Raw genomic sequence first — 26,702 nt, forward strand, 5'->3', positions numbered from 1 at the left:
AGGGAGCCACAGTGCACTGCACCGACACGACACGCCCACCCCAGAGGGCTGGAAGCGCGTACCCTTCCAAGAGCCTTCTTTAAGCTCAGTAACTCGTGTGTTCGAGGGTAGCAAAAGGTTAGCAACGGGATATCGTGCTACTGCTGCTGCTGATGCTGCCGCCGCCGCCGCCATTCCTGCTGTTTTTTTAATGGGTAATAGAAATGCAAAATGTGTTACTTTAGCTTTGGGAAAACGCCTTTCAATGAAAAAGGCTCTTAAAATCCCAAGTGCGTCAATGGGGCCAACTGCATTGTCATCGTCATTGCCTTCATATTTTCCTAGTTTTATGGCGGTTGAGAAGGTAAAAGTTTGTGGGCAGAGCAAATTTCTGTATTCTCTGTTATGCCTTGACTTTTTGATGAGACGACATAAACTTGAAATGTTTGCTTTTTAAAACAGGATTGGAGTTTACCAATCTATTTTCATTGCAGCTGATTTCAACCCAAATGCACCTGCAACCTCTGTTGTCCTATATAGCTGCTTCTTAGGAACGACTACCAACAAGCTTCACCTTTTTGCAGTTTAGTGATATTCACTGTTATTTTTCATCCATGAATGTGAGTTAGATACTATTCCTCAACGAATGAAAGATGAAGCTGAATTGTAATAGTTTGTTCAAGATTGTACCAAAAGTATTTTGTTTTAATGAAATTTTGACATAATGACTTTAGATAGAAATCTTTTCCATACTAGAACTAATAGATTCCTTAACTCCAAATTGAAACTTGTAGGCACTTTGACTGTTAATGCATTTTTTGTATGTAATTCTTTTGTGGCTTACTTTTCCTGCACCAAAAGCTGTTCCAGAAGCTTTATCCTGTCGTATATGAATTGGGATGCAGGATGCAAAAAGTGTATAAAGAGAGATTGTTGTATTTCTTTCTGGTCTACAATGTCATGGAAATCCCCAGTTAAGGTAGTCCCCACTGAATCTCATAATGATGAAGTCTACTCTAGCAATATATCCTACATTACACTTAGCTGAACTAATTCCATAAATTGCCTATGTGACATCAGACCAATTGGATTATAAAGGACTTTTTTCTCAATTTCCACAGTGATTTCTTTTTAACCAATCTTAGTGGTACCTGGTTCAGCTTGCTCAAAGCATTTGTGCTGTTGTTGTTAGTTGCAAAGTCATGTCCAATCCATCATGACCCCATGGACAATGTTCCTCCAGGCCTTCCTGTCCTCCACCATCCCCCAGAGTCCATTTAAGCTCATGCCTACTGCATCCAGCCACCTCATTCTCTGCCATCCCCTTCTTCTTTTGCAAAAGTGTATTAGTGTATTCTCAGCATTAGGCTCTTCTCCAATGAGTCCTTCCTTCTTATTAGGTGGCCAAAGTATTTGAGTTTCATCTTCAAGATCTGGTCCAAGGGCAGTCAGGTCTCCTCTAGAACTGACCAGTTTGATTGCCTTGCAGTCCAAGGGACTCGCAGGAGTCTTCTCCAGCACTATAGTTCAAAGACCTTAAATTCTTTGGCGCTCAGCCTTTCTTATGGTCCAACTTTCACAGCCATACATTGCAACTAGGAAAACCATAGCCTTGACTATATGCAAGCTTGACTGTAGTTTAATGCAAAAATGAGAGAGAACTGAAGGCAGAAGACCAAAGAATGCATAAATCTTCTTTCTCCCTCTGATTGATGTAACTTGATCATATAGAAATGTTTTGCCTTGTTCATCTTTCAAAGCATTTGAAAATGTGGGCATTTTTAGTAGTATGATGCTCAATGGATACTGTTCAGTAAATGATTTACAATAGGTATATTATAATTTATAATTAGTATTCACTTAGTTATATCTGACTGTTTTAATAATTCTTATTTTTGCATTCAAGTTATTTTTGTAGTATACTGGCTGCAACTCACAATTATTATTTTTTGTAGGAGGATCACGTTGTCCTTGCAGGTATATTTTCCTCCTCCACCCGTAGCCTTATCTGCTTATCTACAGAACACTTCTTTCTCTTTGAGGCACACTGCATTCTGACATTTACTTCCTTGATTAACTTAAGAAGACTGAAAACTGAATATTAAAAAAAATATTAGCAACTTAAAAAAATGCTTTCAGACTAGCATAGAGGGAAAGAGATATTAAACAACACCTGCTATTTGTAGTAACAGGAACAATACTATTGATGCAAATGAGAATTGTCATCAGCCTGGATTGGGAACAAATTCCACTCCCCCTCCACCCCCCCCTGGCCTGAAGCGATGATTTACTTTAAAAGTAAGCACAGTCATTCAGAGAACCCTCAACTGTGTGAAGGGTCACTTTTAACATAGCTATAGGCTCAGCCTTCATTTCGTGCTTAACTATGTGACCGCACCTGACCTTGATGAAATTATGAGCATAAGAAGACATGATCATGTAACGGCCTACTTTGTTCTGGGAACAGGCCAAGCTTTGCAAAGGCAGAGAGATGCTTTGGAGATTTGTCAGGAGAGTAGAACATACAGAAAAAAGTGAAATAGGTTAACAAGTGAGAACAGAGATATAAGTATGACTGCACAGCAAAGGGGAAAAAATCTGAGAAAAAACAAACCAAAAACATTCAGTGAAGTAGCAGGCCAGGAGATTCTTTATGGAGCAAAATAAGAACAAAAATGCTAAAGCTAACCATTGGGGGAGTCTTTTTCTGCTTGGATGGTAAACTCTTTGTCCTTGTAATTAAAAAAAATTCTTACTGTCACCACTACTAATTGTTCATGGAGTGAACTGCTAATATAAATACGGGGTTGTTGGACTTGTAATGCAAATTAATTATACTGTTGTTTTTCATGAGATTTAATGGATTATCTTTTATTTTAGATTTCAAAGGTGAGGAAATGGCGAACAAGTAAGTTTCTCTTAATGATATTCTTGGAGAATGTGATCATCTTTGCTTATGGATTACAAATGAGAGCTTTTCTGCTCTCATCTGCCTGATCTTATTAGGCTTTCCTTAGTTGCAGACTATGGAGATACTTATTTGTTGTATTAGTCATGATTTCACATGTTGCTCTAAGCCATAATGCAGTTTGCACAGGACTGTGTCTGAATGTAACTACTGTGGCTTATAAACCAACATTTATAGGTTAGCATAATATGTAAAGCCACTATTGTAGCTTATTCATATCCTATTTAAAATTATGTTTTACTGGAATAAACTGATTCCATTTTGGGTAACATTGAAGTTCTTTTCAGAGTCGAACTTCACAGAAAGTATGAAAAAATAAAGAGGAGGGAAAAAGTCTGAAGGAAAGCAAGGCTTAGCTACCAATATCTGGTAGAAGAACAAGAACTTGGAATGCAGCTTCCAGGTATACTTGATATCAATATTTGAAACTTATGAGGCAAATCCTTTGCCACACCATTGAGAAATGCCCAATTCATTCATTTCATTTAGCTACTTTCTTCAGATTCTTCAGATACTGTATATTCTTCTTTCTCTGTTTTTTTTTTTTTAACAAGCATAAGGCTAGATAAAGCCAAGAAGCTGGCCTGGGTCACCAAATAATATTTATGACTGAGCAGGAATTTAATTTGCATCCCTTTGGATTTACTTCATCTAAATAATTTAATTCACAAAGCTGAAATATAACAAAATTATGGAGGCCCCTTCACCTGCTCTCCCTGTTGCTCCTTCTCCCTGGATGAAGTCCGCCTTTTCTTGCAGGAGAAAGCAGCAACAATTATTCTTAACCTCCTCCTGTCTGGAGAATGTTCTCCTTTTTCTGGCTAGAGAGAGAAAGTGTACAATGATGAAGTTTCTTTGGATTCTCCAAACTAAGAGACAGTAGGACAGGGATGTTAGGCACGCTTGTGAATTTATGCATGCCCCTTACAGACCTCTTAGGAATGGAGTGAGGTCAACAGTAGACAGTCTTAGGTTAAAGTTATGGTGGTTTGGGGATGTAACAACAGAGTTAGGTAGTGCATTCCAGGCATTGACCACTCTGTTGCTGAAGTCGTATTTTCTGCAATTGAGTTTGGAGCAATTTACTTTGAGTTTGTATCTATTGTTTGCTCATGTATTATTGTGGTTGAAGGTGAAGTAGTTTAGCTTCCCCAGATTTCCATTCCTTAAAGGGATGGGTAAATTACCCAAACTACTTCCCACAATGAAGAGGAGTGACAGTGAAAGCAAGCAAAAGAATTTTATTTTCATTGATTTATTTAGTCATTCCTTTCTTAGAGCAAATTTCACTTGGTCCTGGACTTACCAAGATTAATCCAAGCCATGATTTTCAAATCCAGTTCCAATTATGGCTTCACATCCTGGTTCGCAGTTAATACTTAGCAGCAACAGCCAGTCATTGAGCTTCCTGAGACTGAGGCAAACATACCAAATTATATCAACCTCTGTTGTCCAATGTTATATTAACTTACTTGAATCAAACTCTATGGGAAGGAATGATGCACGTATATATTCAAAGGTGCCCAATTCACCCATAATTGGAGTCTTAAGAGCCTCGAATGGCTGTGAGGACAGGTGCTGTTTATTTCCCAAAGCATCCAGTTCCAGGTGTTGGCCAGTTTCACTTATGATCTATGGTTATTACTGGCTCTCAGCTAGCAGATAAGTAGCCTGAGCTAATCCCTAAGAGTGGCTGGTCTGAAGAATAGGTCTTGGCATGAGGGATGACAACAGGAGACTTTATCATGAAAACCCTTGTTGGTTTGTTTAATTCACCAAACTGTATTTACTCAAAATAGCAACTGTGGCTGGGATTAATTTTCAGTTCCCTAAGGTCAAATTGTTTCCCTTCCACGATAAGAGGAAGGAAGAAGTAGGGAGGAATGGAGCTGAATGGCCTGCTCTGTTCTAATTCCACAAATATTCCCTGCTAAGAGAAGAGACATAGTTCATGGCACTTTGGTAATGGGCCCTGAAACATACAGAACAAAGCTGCTGACAACAACAGCGACAAAAAGCACATGCCCAACCTTTTCTTCAGGAAAGTTACAACCGTGGAAGCCTGTTTCCTAATCTTATGAGGCCGACTCTTGTTTAGCATTAAAAAATTATTCATATATGCATATGTTCAGGGGAACTAATCTTTATGATCACGTTTGTGGACTAAATCTTTATATTGAAAAAAAGCTTTGACTGATTAAATTCAGAATAAATCACAGTGACTTTTAAAAGGGTGACAGCAAGTTATCTGACATAAATCAAACCCTTGTCTGTTTTTATTTGCTTTCAGTTCTAACTTCAGCCATAGAAAATGTTATCTGAAGTAATAACAACTGTGTGGATTTTACAGAACAAATGGGACTTTTCTTGAATCAGGCAGTATTAAAAATGGCTGTTTTCACCGTCTAAAAACAAATCTGTTGTGATTCAAAACTTTTGTGTTAGTGTTGGGCTTTCCAAAACATTCCGGACTTGCTTCAATAAGTTGCCCAAAACAAATATACCTTTATCTGCTAACAAAAATAAATTTAAATACTGGTAGTTTTATTACATTATAATGCTTATTGTTACAGCATAATGGACAGTGAAATGGAATGAATTGCCATTTAACACTATTAACACTCCCTTTCACTTTCTCTTACTAAAAATGTCTAACAATCTTTTTGATCAAGAAAAGAAACCACTGAGCTATGCAATGATTGGTCTTGGGAAAGCAAGCCATTGAATATAAATCCATGATCCAGCATATGGTGGACTCTTTATGACATTTCATAAAACCCCTACCTGTTCTTTTTGCAGTGGGAGGAGTTGCAGCCTATTATTTGTAGCTTTTTTTATTCCAAATTCTTTAGTAAATTTCCTACAAAAGTGCAAAATTGGAAATGTTGCAAAATTCCAACCTGAAATATAAAAAAATACTTTAAATATTATAAGGACTTGGGTCTTATCAATGTATTAAGGCAACACTTAATTTTATTATGTTTTGGGAAGTATGTCTCCGTTTTCACCTCAGTTCAATCAATTTCCTAGATGACTTTGAAAAAAATGTTAAAGATTGTTGAGTCAAAATAATTACTATTTTTCCACATAGTTTTAAAAATATATATACTGCTTATTGCTCACTTCCACCTATTGCCAGTAGTATCAGCTGCAGGTCAGCTGATTCATTTTTCATCATAGCTTCCTCCATTTGACTCAGCTTCCACCCTTGGTGACATGATTCTCATCACATATTGCAATCATTTTCATAAGTGATGCCTACATTAGTTTTTGTGCTATCTAATATTTGGATTCACAGTTCCTTATGCACACTAAAATCTTTTTTGCCTGATTTTAAATCACTGTACTATGTTAATTATGCTTCCACATTTCAAGTCTAGATTAATGTGTGCCAACTTTGGCAACTTTAAGATGTGTAGACTTCACTTCCCAGAATTCTCCAGCCAGTGTATTTGGGAATACTGGGAACTGAAGTCCATACATCTTAAAATTGTCAAGATTGATATTGGTCTAGATAAGCAGCTATTCTCGACATTATTTGTGAATATCCTGTGTATAAAGGAACAGAGCCTATGGTCCTGTAAGTATTGTTTCGGCACCTCCGCTTTCCCCCTGACCAAGATCATAATTCTCCTCCATCTCTGCACAGCTCTTTGTACTTACAGCTCCAAAGTTTGATCTGTTCTAGCATGTTTCACAGGCAAAAGATATTCCCCTTCTACACCTTGTCTATGAGACCAGAATTCAAACATGATTTGTTGCTTCTTCCTTTTCTGCTGCAATTATAGTTTTCCAACAAAGCTAGTTATCTGGATATCTTAGAGGGTAAATCTGCAACTCAAACAGGCAAGGGTCCTGTGAAGGAAGAACTTTGTACCCTGTGTTCCTTGCCAGTCAGAGTGGCCAAATTTTAAAGTGGGTAATGGAAAATCAGCAGTTCCCTTGTAACACGTGGACATTTATTTAACTCCCTTGCAAAAGTCAAGCTTTTAAAATGCATTTTAGGTGTCTCTGAATAGCTTATAGTAGAAATGTTTAACCTGAACAAAGAACCTTTTTATAAGGTGCTTACTTATTGATTCTGAATCTTTTCCTCAACCAAATAATACTTCCTTTTAAAAAACTTCATTGCTTTCTTTGAAGCTTTGTGACAGAAACAAATCAGATATATGTGGTTTATTAATCCTACCTTTAAAAAGCAGGAGTATGAGATTTTATATTTAAAAGAAAAATGAGTGTGTGAGGCAGAAGAACAAATCTTTCCAAGACCTGCCAGGCTGAAAACAATGCTACAAGTTGAAATCACAGAGATGCAGGGAGAGTTTGGCTCATTTTTCTCAAGGTGTCCTGTGTTCGAGGTAATCTGACAAGCACTTTTCTATCATAAGAATGTTGGAGTTTATTTGATCACAGCTATGACAGATAAAGAGAATTTTTTCCAGGTTCATTGTAATATAGAGTTGAAAGGAACCTTGGAGGTATTCTAGACAACCCTCTGCCTAGGCAGGAAACCCTACACCACTTCAGAAAAATGGTTATCCAATATTTTCTTAAAAACTTCCATTGTTGGAGCATTCACAGCCTCTGGAGGCAAGTTTAATGATTAATTGTTCTAACTGTTAAGGAAATTTATCCTTACTTCTAAATTGTTTCTCTCCTTGATTAGTTTTCACCCATTGCTTCTTGTTCTGCCCTCGGGTGCTTTGGCGCTTGACTCCCTCTTCTTTGTGGCAGCCCCTGAGATATTGGAACACTGCTATCATGTCTCCCCTAGTCCTTCTTTTCATTAAACTAGACATATCCAATTCCTGCAATCCTTCTTCATATGTTTTAGTTTCCAGTCCCCTAATCATCTTTGTTGCTCTTCTCTGTTCTCTTTCTAGAGTCTCCACATCTTTTTTACATTGTGGCGGCCAAAACTGGATGCAGTATTCAAAGTGTGGCCTTCCTAAGGTGTTATAAAGTGGTATTAACACTTCACATGATATTGATTCTGTCCCTCTGTTTATGCAGTCTAGAACTATGTTGGCTTTTTTGGCAGCTGCTGTACACTGCTGACTCATATTTAAATGGTTGTCCACTAGGATTCCAAGATCCCTCTCACAGTTATTACTACTGAGTGAGGTGCCACATATACTGCACCTGTGCATTTTATTTTCTTTGCCTAAATGTAGAACGTTACTCTTTTCACCATTGAATTTCATTTTGTTAGATAGCACCCAATGTTCAAGTCTGTCAAAATCCTTCTTTGTCTTAAGCCTGTCTTCTGGAGTGTTGGCTATTCCTGCTAGCTTGGTGTCATCTGTAAATTTGATGAGTTCCCCATCTATCCCCACCTCCAAATCACTAATGAAGATTTTGAAGAGGACTGGGCCTAAAACAGAACCTTGGGATACCCCACTGCATACTCTCCTCCACATAGATGCAGTTCCATTGAGGACTACACTTTGAGTGCAGTTGGTCAGCCAGTTATGAATCCATCTGGTGGTGATGCTGTCTAACCCACATTTTTCTATTTTTTCTAGTAGTAGGTTATGGTCTACTTTATCAAATGCCTAACTGAAGTTCAAGTAAATTATATCAACAGCATTCATCTGGTCCACTAATTTTGTCACTTTGTCAAAGAACACAATAAGATTAGTATGGCATGATCTGTTTTTGACAAGGCTATGTTAGCTTTTGGTTATTACTTTGTTTGCTTCTAGGTGTTCACTGATTTGTTGCTTGATTATCTTTTCCAGAATCTTCCCTGGTATTGAGGTCAGGCTAATAGGACTGTAGATTCCTGGATCTATTTTATTTCCTTTTTTGAAGATAGGAACTACACCAGCTCTTTTCCAGTCCTCTGGCAGTTCCCCAATTCTCCAGGATCTTTGAAAGATATAGTTCAGTGATTCTGAGATCTCATCTGCCAGTTCCTTCAGAACCTTGGGGTATAGTCCATCTGGTCCTGGTGATTTGAACTTGGCTAAGAGTAGACAGGTGCTCATTTACCATTTTCTTCCCTATTTTAATTTGTGTTCCTAATCTGTTTTTTGTGGTGCTGTTTTTTATAGGTTGGAATGTTTCTTCCCCTTTGTGTAAAGACAGATGCAAAAAATGAATTAAGTAGTTCTGCTTTCTCCCTGTTGCTTGTCACCTTCTTGCCACTTTCTCCCAGCAATGGACCAATTATTTCCTTGACTTTTTTCTTGTTTTTAACATGTTGGAAGAAACTTTTTTGTTGTTTTTTACTTTTGTCACAAGCTTTTGTTTGTTGTGAGCCTTACCTTTCCTCATCTTTGCAGCAAATAGCTCAGGCTATTTGCTGATATTCTGCCTTAGTTATGTGCCTCTCTTTCCACTTTTTATACTTGTCCTTTTTGTCTTTCAATTTGTCAGAGAGTTCTTTATGCAGCCATGCTGGTTTCTTTTGAGAGCTGTTATTTTTCTTCTTCATTGGTATTATGCTAGACTGGGCTTTTATAATCTCACTTTTCAAAATTTCCTGAGCTTCTTGAATTGTTTTCCCCTTGAGGTTTCTTATCCATGGAATCCTTCCCAAGCACTAAGTTTATTGAAATTAGCTCTCTTAAAGTCCAAGATTCTAATTTGACTTTGTTCTACTGCTTGTGCTTGCATAATGTTGAATTCCAATATTGCATGATCACTCACCCCCCCAAGGTTCCTGTAGCTTCACCACCTTCTATCATTTCATCTCTGTTAGTGAGAATTAAGTCCAATATGGCTGATCCCCTTGCTCCCTTCTCTACGTTTTGGGAAACAAAGTTGTCTGCTAGGTTTGTTAGGAACCTGTTTGATCTTCCACTTGGGATAATAAATGATCTTCAAAACTACGGAGTCATCTTGATTGAGCAGAACATAGATTGATGAGATACTACCAATTGATTTAAGAGGATAACTTCTATTCTTTTGTCTGTGGAGAGTCTTAGTCATTAGGTAATAGTTGCCTCAAAGGTGCTCACCCCTCCCCAAGGCAATTGGACTGTTATTTTTGTGAAAAGGAAGAAGAAAATGTATCGCTTCTCATCCATCTCATTCTCATTCATCACTAATGAAGCCTCTTGATGAGAAGTGAAATGTTTTCTTCTACCTCAAAGGGGGGTGGAGTCCAGTTGCCTTTTGAAGGAAAAAGTACTTTTGAGACATCTATTCTTTTGGGGTTCAGGTTTGCTTAAGTGTATATCCTTTATAAGTTCTATGAGTTCTAGATTGATGAGACAGAGCTGTGGCTTTTCAGGACATAAAAATTAAAACTGTACATAAATTGTCTCAAGCTACCCCATCTATGATCATATATCAGGAGGAAATTCAATGGAACAAGTTTTTACTATTACATTTTTCAGTGTTAAGTAGCTTCAATCACATGAAAATGAAAAAAATCTTGTTCACAATTGTTTCAGCTTGGATGCCATGATTAACGTACCCACATTAGATTTAATTAACAACTACTGATCTTACCAGTCAATCTAGCACAAATAATAAATAATGATAGAAATATGCCCCTATTGGTTATTCTAGATTTTTCAGCAGCTTTGATGCTTTCAATAGTTATAACATCTTGACAACCTGCTTTGATATAAGATTCAGGGAGATTCCCCCCTCCCCAATGATTCCTACTACTCTTTAGTAAGTTAACTCTAAACAGTAATTTGAAGAGATTCCTTTATACAACTTTGACCATTATTCTTTTTGAACCAGTAGATGCACGTAGAATATTTGTTCTTTGCTAACAGCATGCATACAAAATGTTTGTCTATCAATCCATTTATGAGAGGACCAACTGGCAAGAGTTACTTTTACCAATTTTTTTAAATATTTCTTAGATTCTCTCTAGTACCTACCTTTTTTTTTTTGCACATTGGTGTACTTCCAAATAAAACTGGGCTGCAACCACTCACATTTATTTTCACAGTGATGCTTTCACTGTGTATGTTGGGCCTACAGGCATTTGTGGAAATACAGATTGTTCCTGAGGTTGTTTCTTTCATTTGCAGATGCTAGCTATTCATAAAAAAAAATTAAAAGACTCTAAAACAATACCCAGAGCATACCAACAATCCCACAGTTCTACCTAGAGCTACAGATATTATCTTCTATTGGAGACTCTAAAACCCCAAAAGACCTAGTGGGGCAGGAGGCCTGAAAGGAGGTGTTGCCAGATGTAATCACATTAATAGAGAACATGTTGGGAAGCATGTCAAGGTAAACATTCTTCATTCTATATCACATCTATATTAACGTCTATATCATTGGTGGATAAAATATCATATTCATGGTAGTAAAACCCTGGAGGTTATATGGAAGGGCAGAACTTGCAATAGTTGGGGCATGGAAAAAGCAAGATGAGACAAGGTAGTGAGGATCAAGGTGATTGGTTTCCTATGGCTAATCACTAAGACAATAGTTCTAATCTCCAATAGAACAATAGTTCTAATCTTCACTCCTGGCTGATGTTTAATAAATTAAACAATAGAGAAGAATGTAGGTAGGATACCGTAACAGACAAGAATAATATGTAGGCCTCAAGTTTGGGTGTTCTTAGAAAATCCATTGCTCCATTACTTAGTTGGATACTGCACTGCAGAACATTGCCTTTGAACAACTTTTAGAAATTTTAGCTATCCAGAATATTGTAGATAAACTATTAGCGAAAGGTAGTTTTAGAAATATAACCTGACTTTAGTTAAACAGCTGTACTGGAATCCAGTGAATTTCCAAAGCCAGTATAAAATGTTGCTCTAGGGGCTTAATGTTTTCAGAAGAAAATATTTATCATCCTAATTGTCTACTTACTAAGGACTTCTAGAAGAACTCTCTTATCAATGTAATTATTGAGTTACAGAACAGAAATCCCTCCTAAATTATTCTGCTGCATACTCACTATGATTATACACTATTTTATAAAACTTATTCAAAGATATTTCACCTGACAGTTGACAAAGCTTCTCCATTTTATTTGAACTAGGTTGAGCTACAATTTTATTAACCTATATTGAATATATTTATTTATTTAGTTGGTGTTGGAGAAAACTCCTGGGAATACTGTGGACAGTGGAGAAAAAAATTCCAAACCAATGACCAATGGATTATTGAACAAATCAACTCAGAATTTTCATTCAGGGTACAAATGACCAAAGTTAAATTATCCTATTTTGGGTACATTATTCAAACACCCAGCTCCCTGGTAAAAATTGACAGCATGATGATTAGATTTAGTTATTGTGGTGATGGGAGCACCATTAGGAGACTTGAAAAAACATGTTATGGATAGATTGTCATTTAGAAAATTATATTGATAATGACTTAATGGCACATAATCAATAAAGTGAATTAATTAGGTAATCCATTCAAATAAACCAATTTGAGCACCTCTTTGATGAAATTAATACTTTCAATAAAAATAATCCACAAGAGACTTTCCAGAAAAATATTAGTAGCTAATTCTTAGTGAAGATTCAATAACATCTACCAAGAATTATTTATTGGGCATGTTAATCCAGATATAATAGGTATCTAACAGAATGCAAATAAAATAAAATCGAAAAGGATGTTTGAAACCAGTTTATGAAAATAGTCTAGACAAGGTATTTGTAATTTGTTGACTACATCTCTAGTATATGGACATAGCATTTGTTCATAAATCATTAATTTAGAAAGGCTTCCCGAAAAATATAGTTTAGCATTAATTAGTATATAAACTGTTAGATCAGGTGAACAGATGAGGCAGACTCAGGCTTCAGCAACAGCAGCTCTTTATTAAGTAGCAACTATGTACAATCCAGCAAAGACTCTGTCTGGCAGCAGCCCTTTTACAGGGAGCTGTCAGACCTTCAACCAATCTGATTTGAACACTGTTCCCGCCAGAACAGAGGACCTTGGTGGAAACTACTATACTGATTCTCAGTATGTAACACCCCTCTTAGTTGGATTTGTCCAACTTGTGACGTAGTGATGCAGGTAGGAAGGCTTTCTGGTGACTCACCCAGACCTGCGCAATTCAGTTGGCGCTGGATCTTCGGTCAGGTCGAATGGACATGTTGTCTCCCTGGCTTTGCCTGGTGCAAGCTCCTGGAATTTTCCATAAGGCGTGAGTGGCATTTATGGAACCGGTTCGCTCGGAACTTGCTGCGGCCCTGCAACCTCTTTAGATAAGTACCCCTGTATCTTCGGGCTTGAGACTTCTGTGGAAGGAGTGAATTCGTGCTCCTTTTAGGTAAGGCTTTGGCTAACTCATGCAGGAATTACCTCTGGCAGCCTAAGATTGGATTGGGAGACGGCTGTGGAGTTGGTCAATGTGCTGCCTCCAAGTTCGACCGTCCTCGAGCTCCAATTGATACGAGCGAGGTCCAGTAATGCCTGTAACCATGGCAGGAATCCAGAGGGCTCCTCCCAGCATAGTTGTGGGTGTAAACTTGATCCCCTATGCTAAAGTGTCTAAGTTTGCTAGTCGAATCAGGGGGTGGACCCTTGGGCCATCCTGTCTAAGAGTCCGGTCTTTCACTGAGTTGGTGGGCGATCTCACTGGAGGAGACAGAACCAACCTCAAGGCAGTCTATGAGCAGGACTGCTGTCTCAGGGGTTGGATCGGCAAACAGTTCTGGTAGAGGGCATCGGCTGATGGCATCAGCATGCCCCAAAGTGGTGCCAGGTCGGTTGAGGCAGTAGCTGTAGGCTGTGAGGAAAATAGTCCAATGAGTCATCTGCGGCAACAGCGAAGCAGGGGTAGGCCAGTCCCCAGCCAGGAAGCCCAAAAGTGGCTTATGGTCTGTGATGATCTCGAAGTCACGGCCATACAAATACTCATGGAACTGTTTTACGCCACCTACTGCAGCCAGAGCCTCACGGTCCAATTGGCTGTAGTTCCGCTCGGCAGCTGACAGGGTCCTTGAGTAGTAGGCAATGGGTTTCTCGGTTCCTTTGGGCATGCAGTGGCTGAGGACAGCCCCGACGCCAAATGGGGAAGCGTCATAAGTCAGCACAAGTGACAGAGTCTGGTTGTACTGGACCAAGAATGTGTCCGCTGACAGCAGTCTTTTCACCACGGCAAATGTGGCAGCTTCAGTTCTGCCCCAGGTCCACTTGGCCTTTTTGCTGAGGAGCCGATGCAAGGGCTCAGCAACTGTGGCTTTCTGTTTAAGAAAGATGCTATAGAAGATAAGGAGTCCAAGGAACGCCTGGAGCTTGGTCTGATTGTGAGGTATAGGGGCATCCTGGATTGCCTTATTTTGTTTGTTTGTAGGGTGAATCCCAGAGCTGTCGATGAGGTAGCCTAGGAATTCAACCCTTGGCACATTAATTTGGCCTTTTTCTTTTTTGAGGTGAAGGCCTTTTTCGCTAATTCTGGTCAAAACAGTCCTAAGTCTTTTGAATAATTGCTCCTTATTTGCAGCTGATACCAAAATGTTGTCAAAATAGAGGACGACTCCTGGTATCCCCTTCAAAAGCCATTCCATGACGCTTTGGAACAGTGCAGAGGCAATACTAACGCCAAATTGTAGCCATGTGCATTTAAAGGCACCCCTATGCGTCACAATGGTTTGGGCCTCAGCTGTGGCGCCATCTACAGGCAGCTGTTGGTATTCCTGCGCCATGTCTAATTTTGCGAAAACTTTTCCATGGTCTAACGAATGTAGTAAATGCTGTACAATGGGCACAGGATAAGCGTTTTGTTGTAAAGCCTTATTTATTGTGCACATAGTCCATGCAGATGCGGACTGACCTATCTGGTTTGGCCGGGGTCACTATAGGGGTCTCCCAGCATGCGTGATCTACCGGCTCTAGGATTCCCTGGCCAATCAAATTGTTCAATTCAAGATCGGTTTTGGGGCGGAGAGCGAAAGGGACTCTCCTGGGTTTTAGGCTAATAGGGGCTATGTTGTGGTCCAAATTAAAAGAAATTGGAGTCCCCACATATTTACCTAGACTGGTCCCGAAGGCATCCTCGAACTCCTTAAGGAGTTCCTCAGTGTTTTTATTGTGAATGGCATTGATTCCGGTCACTCCAAGCCCAGGGATTCAAACCAGTCAAAGCCTAGGAAGCTTTGCAGGGCTCCGCCGACTACTGTCACAGGAAACAGACCGTTGAAAGTACCTTGTCCAAGAACCAGGATTCGGTTCCCCTGGTAGTCGCATATGTCTGGAACCCTCAGCTTGGGCCTCCTCAAGTTGGGGACAGCTCTTTTTAGCGTAGCCCAGGACATAATGGTCAGTGATGACCCTGTGTCAATCTCCATGGAGCATGGAGACCCCTCAAGGAGGATTGTGACTTTCAGCTTTTTAGCCCGCGTCGTGCAGGCTTGACCGATGGTGGTCTAGAATGTTACCCCTTGCTGCTTGTGTCGCGGTTGCTATTCCCCTTGTCTCTGCGGTTTCGGGCATACAGGTTGGCTCCTTGGTTGTCTGGGTGATGTGGGGAACTCGCTCCTGTAGACTCTGGCGATGTGCTCCTTTCATTCACAGTGCTGGCAGATGGCATCCTGGAAACGGTAAACCGATCTCTGGTGGTTTCCTCCACAGCGGCGCAAGGCGGGAAACACGATTTAAATTCATGTGCTGATTCTTTGTGGTCAGCGCACATGCGATAGATGTAGTCATCGCTGTCTGAAGCTTCTGGCTCCGTAGTCTCGCGATGCACTCCTGTAGTTTTGTTCATGCTCTTTGGGCTGTTTTGTCTCTGTAGGGTTTCCATCGACTTGGTCGAGGACTCGGTAGCCCTGGCTTCGTCCAGGGTGATCTGTAGAGTGAGGTTGGTTTTGGCGAGATACCTCCTCTGTAAACTAATGTCCCAAACACCACAAATAATGCAATCTAGCAGGAGTTCGTCTAAATCTCTGAACTCGCTGTAGGCCGCAGCCTTTTGAAGTGCAGCAACGTATTGGTTGATTGTTTTGCCTTTCTTCTCGTTACGGAGGTTGAATTCGTGCCTCCACACGTATTTAGATGATCTGGGAGCTTAATGTGTCCACAGTGTCTGTTGTAGAACTGTCCAATTGACCGAATGGAGTGGCGTTGGCTTGGACAAATCTTTAGCTGTCTTGAATACCTTTGGTCCACAGTAACTCAGGAACATTGATTTTTTTTTTTTTTTTTTGGCCTTCAGACAGGCCCAGGAGGTTGTTTTCTTCAAGGAAGCATTCAAATCTCATCATGTAGGATTCCCAGTACTCGATGGCTGGGTCGTACGGAACTGGTGGGGCGTGCGTAGTCATCTTGTCTTGGCAAGCAGATTTGAATTAACCGATTTAAGATGGCTATTCTCTGCTGCACTTAACTCCGGGCTGGATTGACTTGCTGGATTGCTTTTGCTCTTTTTGGTGCCTCGTTGCCTTCCAATCCCACCTTTGTTGCCAGTGTTAAATCAGGTGAACGAATGAGGCACACAGGCTTCAGCAACAACAGCTCTTCATTAAGTAGTAACTACGTACAATCCAGCAAAGACTCTGTCTGGCAGCAGCCCTTTTACAGGGAGCTGTCAGACCCTTCGACCAATTAGATTTGAATACTGCTCCCGCTGGAACAGAGAATCTTGGTGGAAACTACTATACTGATTCTTAGTATGTAACATAAACTTTTTTTAAAAAATAAAGACATTTCAGAACCAGATGGCAATGTGAGTCATTTATCTAGATTATCTTTTGGGAACGTGATTGATATTACTGGGATGGCCCAGATTCAAGGCCATATTCAGCAAAGAAAGCTCACAGATGACTTTCAATTAATGACTTTTCCTCAGCCAAATTTACCTCAGAGGTTATTATTGTTGGGAGGAATAATACCAGAAATGAAAATGCTATATGTAGTCTGCCGTCTGCAGTTAAGGAAAAATACAAAGATGAAGAAAATAAAAATAAAGCATTGCTTGTAAATCATGCCACAGTTATCATTGGTAACAGTTCTGTGATTTGTTCATTATATACAACTCACTGAGTAATTTTTATCAGTTTCTATCTGAGTTTCTATCTGAGTTAATTACCAATAATCCCACACTCCATAAAAGTTACAAATATAAGATTGTAAATAGCAATAGCACTTAGACTTAAATACTCTTTCATAGTGCTTTATAGCCCTCTCTAAGCGATATACAGAGTCAGCATATTGCCCCCAACAATCTGGGTCCTCATTTTACTGAGCTTTTACCAATTCCAGAAGGATGGAAGGCGAGTCAACCTTGAGCTGATCAGAATCACACTGCCAAACTGCTGGCAGTTGGCAATCAGCAGAAGTAGCTTGCAGTACTGCATTCTAACCACTGCACCACCACAGCTCTTAAATCAGCATAAGGCTTTTTTTTTTAATCATTTAACATTTTTACTGAGTTATAAAATAAAGTAAGATACAAAATACAAAAGTAAATAGGAAAACGGTGGAGAGGAAGAAGGGGAGGAAGAATAAGAAAAAAAAATAAAAAAAATATCGACTTCCGACTTCGTTGCAGTAACAGTTCCACTTTTGTGCATTCAGTGATCTCACTTCTGTCAAAATATATAATAACGAAGTTCCAGATTTTACCCCAGGTCTTTTTCCATTAGGCCAAAAGGAAAAGTTCTGGTTTCATCTTTATCATTTTCAAAATTTTCTGTATTAAAATATTAATCATACTCCATTTTTTTGCTTTATCACAGATAATAAAGTCCCTTTTTTATTTTTATACTTCCAACATTAATTTGATATACCTTTATACATCTTAGATAACTTATCTGGTGTTAAATATCAATGATACATAATTTTATAGAAATTTTCTTTTAGATTATAATTTAATGCAAATTTTAAACTCTTCATCCACATATTTTCCCATTATTTAAGCATCATATTATAACCAAAATCCCTTGCCCACTGAACCTTACAATATTTTACATGTTTATTTCCAAATTCAATTTCAATAACATTTATAGATCTTAGCGATAATATGTTTGTTTCCACATAATAAAATTTCAAATTCATTTTTAACAAAGTCAAATCCATAGCACTTTTTATCCAGTTTAAATCTTTCAGTGGTTGGCAAGTAAACCAATGGAGAACATAACCTTCTGATTCAAGTTCTTCTCTTGGCTTTAGTATTGGATCACCAGAGTTGAGAGATAAGATTTTACCATACATCAATCAGTCTGGTTTTGTCACCATTTCTTTTCTAAAAAAAGGCTTCCTGTGGTTTGACACCCAAAGAGGCAGCTTCATAGAGAGCCTTGTTTATATTTATTCCAAACTCTTAGTATGGCACAAATCGGCATAAAGCTAATGCACTTGATGAAATAGATTCCAGGCCACAAAAGCAGATGCCTTAATAAAAGAGTTTGTGGTTCTGAAGTGCTGCAATATCTTATTTGTACATAGGTGAAGTTTAAATTTCTCTCTGTATCAATCACAGAATCTTGTCCAACTTATTTGTACTTCATTTCCCCATATATACTTTTAAAAAAGAAAACAGTGTGCACAACATGTGTAGAAATATGCTTTGTAAAAGGCTTTGAATAGAGATATATTCTTCTCAGATTATTACAATGGCACATAATACTGCATGGAATTTTAAGTTTTGAATAATTATGAATAGGATACTTATTCCATTGAAATTAATAATTATAGAAACTAGGCTTTTATATATTAAAATATATATCCAACTTCAGATTTTAAAAGGGTATGCCTTTAAAATTGCATTTCTTGAATTAAAATATGTTTGCTGCAGTAATAAAAATGTTTAAATGATTTCAAAATGATTTTAAATCAAATTCTTAACTAACCATACTTGGAAACTGGTTCAATGAATATTCAATGAATATTTTTAACTTTGCTGAAAACTAACTCTGCTGTAAAGTTATAAAAATATCAGTTGAAATATTTATTTATTGTACTACGGTTAAAACTGCATTCTAGTGAGCCCCAAAATGACTTCAACATTATTCAATAGGAATAACTGCAATTACAACAAACTTCCTTGAAACCTTTCTTGCTTACACCCAAGATAAATAGAAAAATATTGGACATCTTTTTGGATGTCCCTCTAATTCCCAGGATTGTGACTATAAAGTATACCCTCAAATATATCCTGAAATCCTTTGCTTTTCACAGAATTCCACAGCCAATGAAGATCTACCTGATAAACGTGTAGAGATATGTAATTATATCTTTTTTTCCCCTATACCTTTTAGCAAAGAATAATTGCAAATCCAAACTCAAATTGGAGCTGCATTTGGAACAAGTTAGACCTATATATGGGAAGTGGAGGGAATTGTATATTTTTCTTGGGTTTGAAGATCCTCAATCTTCCACATGGGTGGCAGCCTTACATAACACAAAAAATCTCTGGGAGATAAATTATGGACCCTGCACGAGGACCAGCAGAAATGTGTTTCTTGGCATTAGGGTACATGTAGTCAACTTTTTGAGGTTTCCCTGTTCTGACCTAGGCTTTCCAAGAGCATGAAGCAAACTCCTTGTCCCGACAAAAAAACCTTTTATTAATTTACTGTGAATTCTGCTCATTCACATCCAGCAAAGTCTTTCAAGGGAGGGTTTACAGTCACAGACTTTATCTGGCTTGGAGAGCTGACAGGATGCAAAACTTGGCAAGAAGACGTGGAGTCACGAACCAATTAAGCAAACTAATTGTCTCCTGCAACCTCCACTTCCCTTTCACTCCTCTTTTATTTCTTCTGGGAGGGGCCATTCACCGTCCACCTTTGGCCTTACTCCCATCTAGCCTTGTTCTTTAGTTGTTCCCTTCGTCTGGCAACTCTGCACATGCACACACTGGAAACAGACTCTAGCTGTTCGTCTGTCTCACTGATGTCTGACTCTGAAGCCAGCTGGTAACTGGCATACGGCTTTGGCCCCCACTCTGCCTCCAACACAGAGCCCTCATCAGAGTCTTTCCCAGAGTCCAGGACTGGCCCATGTCCCTCCCCAACCTCCTCACTGTCCAAATCTCTTGCCAGCTCTGCTGCCACAAAACTGCCAAAACCAGTCATAAAAGTTGTATTAAAGAAGTACAAGACACATTTTTGTCTGGAACGGTATAGGATCTCCTACCACGGGCCAAGGGTTAGACTAGAAGACCTCTAAGGTCCCCTCCAAGTCTATTATTCTATATTCTTTATCCTACTCAGTGAGTTGCTAGTACAGTTCCTCCTTTAGACCTGAAAATATGTGGTTAAGTATACAATAAAAACAACTTAGTTGAAGAAAAGATACTCCGTAAATCAGGCTAGTTCTACCTGTTCTACCTGCCCCAACAATGGAAGTCTTTAAGAAGATGTTGGATAGCCATTTGTCTGAAACGGTATAGGATTTCCTGCCTAGGCAGGGGGTTGGACTAGAAGACCTCCAAGGTCCCTTCCATCTCTGCTATTGTATTGTATTGTATTACTTGTGGGACACATGCAGCCTGGACAGCTAGTAATGTGACCCCCAAGATTATAACATTTTAACATTGTGATGTGATTTTATATGCATTAATATTATTATATATTTTATATGTGACCCAAGACAATTCTTCTTTACACAATATGGCCCGGGCAAGGCAGCCAGCCCATTCTCTAAATAATATTCCTTCTAAGAACTCCACCCTGAGTTCTTTGGGTATAAGTAGAGCCAAGGGATGGAATGGGTAGAAAAAGCTCCATCATATTCATGGACATTCTAACCTTTGGGATTAGAATGATCTTTCATCTGTTACTTCCATCCCGAACTGGATGCAATATTCTAACTAGCTCACCAGTACAGCATAAAGTACTGTAATTTCACGTGATCTTGGAAGCATGGCTCTGTGGATGCAGCCCAGGACTGCACTGGCTTTTTTGACAGCTGCATCACATTGCTGGTTCATACTTATGTGATAGACCACTAGGATACCTAGTTTCATCTCACAGTTAACTGCTATTGAGCTAAGGACCACCTATTCTATATCAGTGTATTTGGTTTTCCTTGCCTATGTGTAACACCTTAATTTGCTCAGCACTGAATTTTGTTGACTAGTGTTCATGTTTATCAGGATCCTTCTGAATCTTAAATCTATTTTCTAAAGTCTTAGCTATTACTCTGGCTTGATATTATCTGCAAATTTGATGTTCCAATTCTGTCCTTTCATCTAGAACATTTATGAAGATATTGAAGAGCACTAGGCTTAAGACAGAAGTCAGAAGACATAAAGAAGGCATGCTTTCTTCCATGTAGATGTAGTTTCATTGAGAATTACATGTTGTTGGTCAGCCAGTTCTGAACCCATCTGGTGGTGATTGCTGTCTATCCCGCATTTTTCTATCTTACAAAGAAGTAGGCTGTGGTCTACTTTGTCAAATGCCTTATTGAAACCTAAATAAACTATGTCCACTAGGCTGATTGATCTGGATTTGTTAATGTTTAATGATAGATACAAGCTGCTTATAATGTTTCAATATCTTGTCTAATTCATGTATATTTACTGGTAAAAGTAGAGAAAATTTCTTTAAGAACTGTTGCCTAAACTATTTTGCATTTCTATATGTCCTCATAGTTTTTACTCCCTCTGAAGAGGATGCCAGAAACCACAGGCAACCCCCCTCCCCCGCCGAACCAGATCCCTTTCCTTAGACTTCTGAAGTGAACAGGAGTCAATCTGTTTGAAGTGCAGAGACAGCCTCAAGGTAATGAGCCTATCCCATTTTCCTTTAAAATAGGACTGGCACTGTATTATATAGGAAATGTGGTAGTAACATATGCTAATACCTTCAGGGCTTAATTTGAGTTCAGTTCTAGAACTGGTTTCCAACAAAACAGCCCTAGATCATGTGAATTATCCTTGTGCACATGAAGAACAGATTTCCTTCATGGGAAATGGAAATTCCCCATCTTTGCAGATGCAGAATAAAAGGTTGGAGTCTAGAAGGATTTTTTTTTCAGTGCATTGAACAGGAACAATGTTACTTCTGGCTAGAAAATTCTGAGATTCTGTTACAAAACAAAAGAAAGAATTCTTATACAGGAAATACTCATTTAGCAATCACGATTAGGGCAGGCAATTTGGTCATTAAGCAAATAATTGCAAAGTAAAACAGCAATTGTAGTTATGATTTTATTTCAGCTTTACTTTGCTTTATAAATTTGCATAGACCATAAATGTGAGATTGATTGTAAAGTTACTCTTTCATCACCATTGTAACTGTGAATGGTTGCTAAATGAAGCAATTGTTTTCTTTCCAACAAGTGAGGATTACCTGTACATACGTACAATCAGTGACGTGCGGTGAGGTTTCTGGCTGGTGAGGCAGCAATTTTTTTAGACTTGTGGACTTCAACTCCCAGAATTCCACAGCCAGGCATGCTCAGTTCTGATTTAAAGCGACAGCATTTGTTTTTCTCCTTTGCTAAATAAGTTTCCTTCATTCTTTTTCTTCTCCCTTCCCCTCCTTCCTTCCTCCCTCCCCCCTCTCAAACACACACACACATAAACACACACACACATAAGTTGGATTGGACTACCTCTCCTACCCCCTTCCTTTCTCTCATTCAAACAAACTCTCTCAAACAAGCGCGCGTGCACACACACACACACACACACACACACACACACACACACACAAAGTTGGATTGGAGGGAGTCAGTGAGACTAGGGAGGAGGTAGGAAGCCAGCCAAAGAGCCATATTGGAGCACACGCACACTTTCCCCCTAGCCCCGGAAGGATCCAGCCCAGCTTCACTGATTACAGGTTTGAAAAGACAACGTGACTCTGCCTGCAATCAAACTACACATGGGGAGGGAGAGCACTTCCCTCCAGCCTTTGCCCAAAGCCCCGCACCAGGAGATGAAGTTTGAATTCCTCCCCCTCCCTCCAACCCACATGTCCCTTTTCCAGCTGTTTCAGAGAGGATTTCAACTCTGCACTTGCCTGTCATCATGAAAAGAAAAAAAATGTAAAAGGAAAAGGGCAAGAGCTGAGGTCAGACTGAGCTAGTTGCTGCCGGATTGTGGATGACTCTGTTTAGTGCTTAACTGTTTAAAAAAGCCTTTAAAAAGTGCCCTCTACAGGAGGAGGCGGGGGAACGTCGTGCCTCATCTACATCAGGAATTTTTTGGCTTTTAACCCTTGCTTAACTCTGCTTGAGTGATCATAAAATGCCAGACTAGATGAGGCACGTCGTTCTCCCACCTCCTCCTGAAGACGGCACTTTTTAGAGGCTTTTTAAAACAGTTAAGCACTAAACAGAGTCATCCATGGTGACTCTGGCAGCAACTAGCTCAGCTTGACCTCAGCTCTTGCCTTTTTCCTTTTACATTTTTTTTTCTTTTCATGATGATAGTGGTGAGGCTCTGCCTCCCCTGCCTCCCCTGACTGCATGTACCAATGCATTCAAAAAGTATTCAGATCTCTTTCACTTTTGTCAATTTTGTTATGCTGCAGCCTGATTCTATAGTTTTGAAAATATTTTTGTCTCATTAATCTATAATCAGTACAACATAATGACAGAAAACAGAATTTTAGAAATGTTTGTAAATTTATTAAAAAGAGAAACCTGAAATATCACATTGGCATAAGTATTCAGACCATTGTAAAAACATGTAAAATTTAGCTCTAATGCTTTTATCATTGCTAACATGTTTCTAAACCTTGATTGGAGCCCACCTGTGATAAATTAAATTGATTGGACATGATTTGGAAAGGCACACACTTCTCTAAAGAAGTCCTCACAGCTGACAATGAATGTAGCAGAACAAAAACCATGAGGTTGTTGGAAGAAATATTCTTCTGGGTTCCGTTCCAAGTGGGGGAAAAGACACTGGAAACATGAAGACTGTTTGGAAACATGGTTTAATGGTGGACAGGATCACATGGCTTGAGTTCCTGAGCAGAAAGGGGCAGAGATGTTGAGAGTCCCTGGGTTTTATGCCTCTTTGGCTTTGAACTTCCTAGGGCACAGGAAGTGTATCCTGATTAGTTGCTGTCAGAGGTCATAGCTAGTTTGTAGATTGTCTGTGTGCTAATAAGTTTGGTTGAAACTTGGTGGGTGGGGCAATGAAAGGCAATAAAATAGGGTAGATCTTTGTTATGTAGAATAGGCTGACTCAGGCCTTAATTGCCCATTGACAAAGGTAGAGGGGGCTGTTAAGAGTGAGTCTGTTTCCTGCCTAAAAACATGTTTCTCCATTTCTCATCCAGCAAAATATAATATTCTGTCTTTTTAATATAGGATATATTTAATATAGGATATTTTGTTCTTCTAGGAGAGGGGTGGGTGCTAACTTCCTACAAGGTCAAAGGAACTTCCTGCAGAGCTTAGAGACAGAATTATTTCTGCTGCACTGAAGGTTCCGAAGAGCACAGTGGCCTCCATAATTTTCAACTGGAAGAAGTTTGGCACAATCAGGACTCTTCCAAGAACTGGTCACCTGGTCAAACTGAGCAAGAGAGGGAGAAGGGCCTTAATGAGAGAGATGATCAAGAACCTGATGGTTACTCTGAGCTCCAGAGATCCTGTGTGGAGATGGGACAGATTTCCAGAAGGATAATCATCACTGCAGCTATCCACTGATCTGGGTGGCTAGACAGAAGCCTCTCCTCAGGGCAAAACCCAAAAACCACCTGAAGGATGACACTGTGAGGAACAAGATTCTCTAGTCTGATGAAATCAAGATTGAACAGTTTGGCCTCAATTTTAAATGTTATGTCTGAAGAAAACCAGGCACTGCCTATCACCTGCCCAACATCATCCCAATAATGAAGCATGGTGGTGATGGCAGCATCATGCAGTGGGGGGGGGGAGGGTATCAGAAGCAGGGACTGGGAGACTGGTCATGATTGTGAGAAAGCTGAATGGAGCATATCCTCAATGGAAATATATTCCATGGCACTCAGGACTTCAGACTGGGCTGAAGGTTCACTTTCCAACATGACAATGATCCTAAACACACAGTCAATACAACACAGGAGTAGCTTAGGAACAACTCTGTGAATATCCTCGATGGCCCAGCCAGAGCTCCAACTTGAACCCTATTGAAATCTCTGGAGGGACCTGAAAAAGGCTGTCTACTGACGGTCACCATCCACCCTGACTGAGCTTGAGAGGATTTTAAGAAAGAATGGCAGAAAATCCTCCCAATCCAGATGTGCAAAGCTTGTCGGGTCATACTCCAAAAGACTGGAGACTGTAATTGCTTCCAAAGGTGCTTCAACAAAGTACTGAGTGAAGAGGCTGAATACTTTTCCCAATGTGGTATTTCAGTTTTTTTCTTTTACATAAATTTACAGACATTTCAAAAATTCTGTTTTCATTTTGTCATTATGGGGTACTGAGTGTAGATTAATGAGGGAAAAAATGAACTACAACAACTGTAGAATCAGGCTGCAGCATAGCAAAATTGACAAAGTGGATCTGAATACTTTCTGAATACACTGGCAGTCCGGTGCACAAGGATCCCTTGTGTCTTACAAATAGAAAGAACAAACCTCCAAATGACTGAACCATTTGGTTTTAGATCTTCGCAGATGGATTGCTTCCAGCACTACTAATCAAATCCATTACATACTTCCTCCAGTTTGTGTTTGATCTCTAACTGTGTATCTTAATAAAAATTAATTACCTTGTTAGAGATTATTTTGTGGAAAAATACTTTAAACTTAATCTGGAATCATCCTGTAACTTACCAAGAGGTTGAAAGATTCTGAAGAGGTTCATAAAGTTGCCTGTCTTTCTTTTGGGTGTGCAGCTTTCTGATAAGACTGTCAATGATATCTCTTCTACCACAGCCCTCTTTTTTTACTCATCTTGTAGTGTAATCAACAACCACAGCTGTGGATGTGACTTCATTGCACAAAATAGGCTCCCCTAAAGCTAAGTAGGGCCTTTTTCATTGTTTTGCAGTCCTGTTGCTGGCCAATTCTTTAGATATTTCAGGAAAGTGGATTGGCAGAGGAGTTTTTAACAAACAGCCTTACCCCAAAGGGCAGGAAAGTTCTCTGCCAAAACCTCACCCCAACGAAATCAGCTTTCATCACACAGCTAGGGGAGAAATGTGGTTTGTAACTGGATTCACATCTTTTTCTCTATACAAAAGGTTCAACATCTCTCTACTTTGAAATATATTAAAAACAGAATAAGCACAATAACTAAACATAAGCCTATCAGTCATATATGAAAAATAAGGTTAGAAACCTACTCATCTCTCCAGCCTGCTATCCAGTATGACACCATTTTTATTTTCATGAGTATCAGTGTTCAGAGGAAGCAAACTGCTGCTTTTGCAGAGAAGTTTTCTCTCCCCCTCCCTCACCCCAACTCTGCGTCTGTCTGTCTGTACACCTCCTGATTGTGCTTGTGGTTAAGAAGGGAAGTTTTTGGAGTCTGCCTGCAAGTGAGGGAAGAACTCAATAGCGAAGAGGCAGGAGCAGTGCAATTGTAGAGTTGAATTTTATATGAAGTGGCTGCAGTTTTAGCAAATATTTATTAAATGTACCTGGAAAATTAAAAATAGAGGAATACTATCATTTATAGTAAATTGGAAGACTGGGAAAAAATAAACTTGTAGAACTCTCAAAATAGGAGGAGTAAACAGTATTTAAATAAAAGATGGTTGTGAGCCTCTTTATCTTATCCTCTATCAGCTGTTTCCTCATGAGGCAGGTTGTTTAATTAAGAATTAGAATTTCATTCAAAGAGAGCAAGGGCAGATGGAGAAGGTGATTTTGGCAGGAATGCAAAGCCCAAAGGCAGGGCTAAGCCAGGGCGTGTTGGAAAGACACGCAAGGACCTTGAGTGCATGTTAAAGATTTACTGCTCAAGGTCAGTA

General features: G+C 39.3%; 1 long non-coding RNA gene across 1 annotated transcript; it reads left to right on the plus strand.

The window, feature by feature from the left end:
• Nucleotides 1-74: 74 nt before the first annotated feature.
• On the plus strand, nt 75-25,100 carry LOC116522668. The gene is made up of 4 exons (XR_004256988.1): nt 75-194; nt 2,860-2,887; nt 21,435-21,564; nt 24,141-25,100. It is a non-coding gene; the product is annotated as an uncharacterized LOC116522668 (long non-coding RNA).
• Nucleotides 25,101-26,702: the final 1,602 nt, after the last annotated feature.

This window comes from Thamnophis elegans, chromosome Z (assembly GCF_009769535.1).
Source record: "Thamnophis elegans isolate rThaEle1 chromosome Z, rThaEle1.pri, whole genome shotgun sequence".
NCBI classification, from domain to species: domain Eukaryota; kingdom Metazoa; phylum Chordata; class Lepidosauria; order Squamata; family Colubridae; genus Thamnophis; species Thamnophis elegans.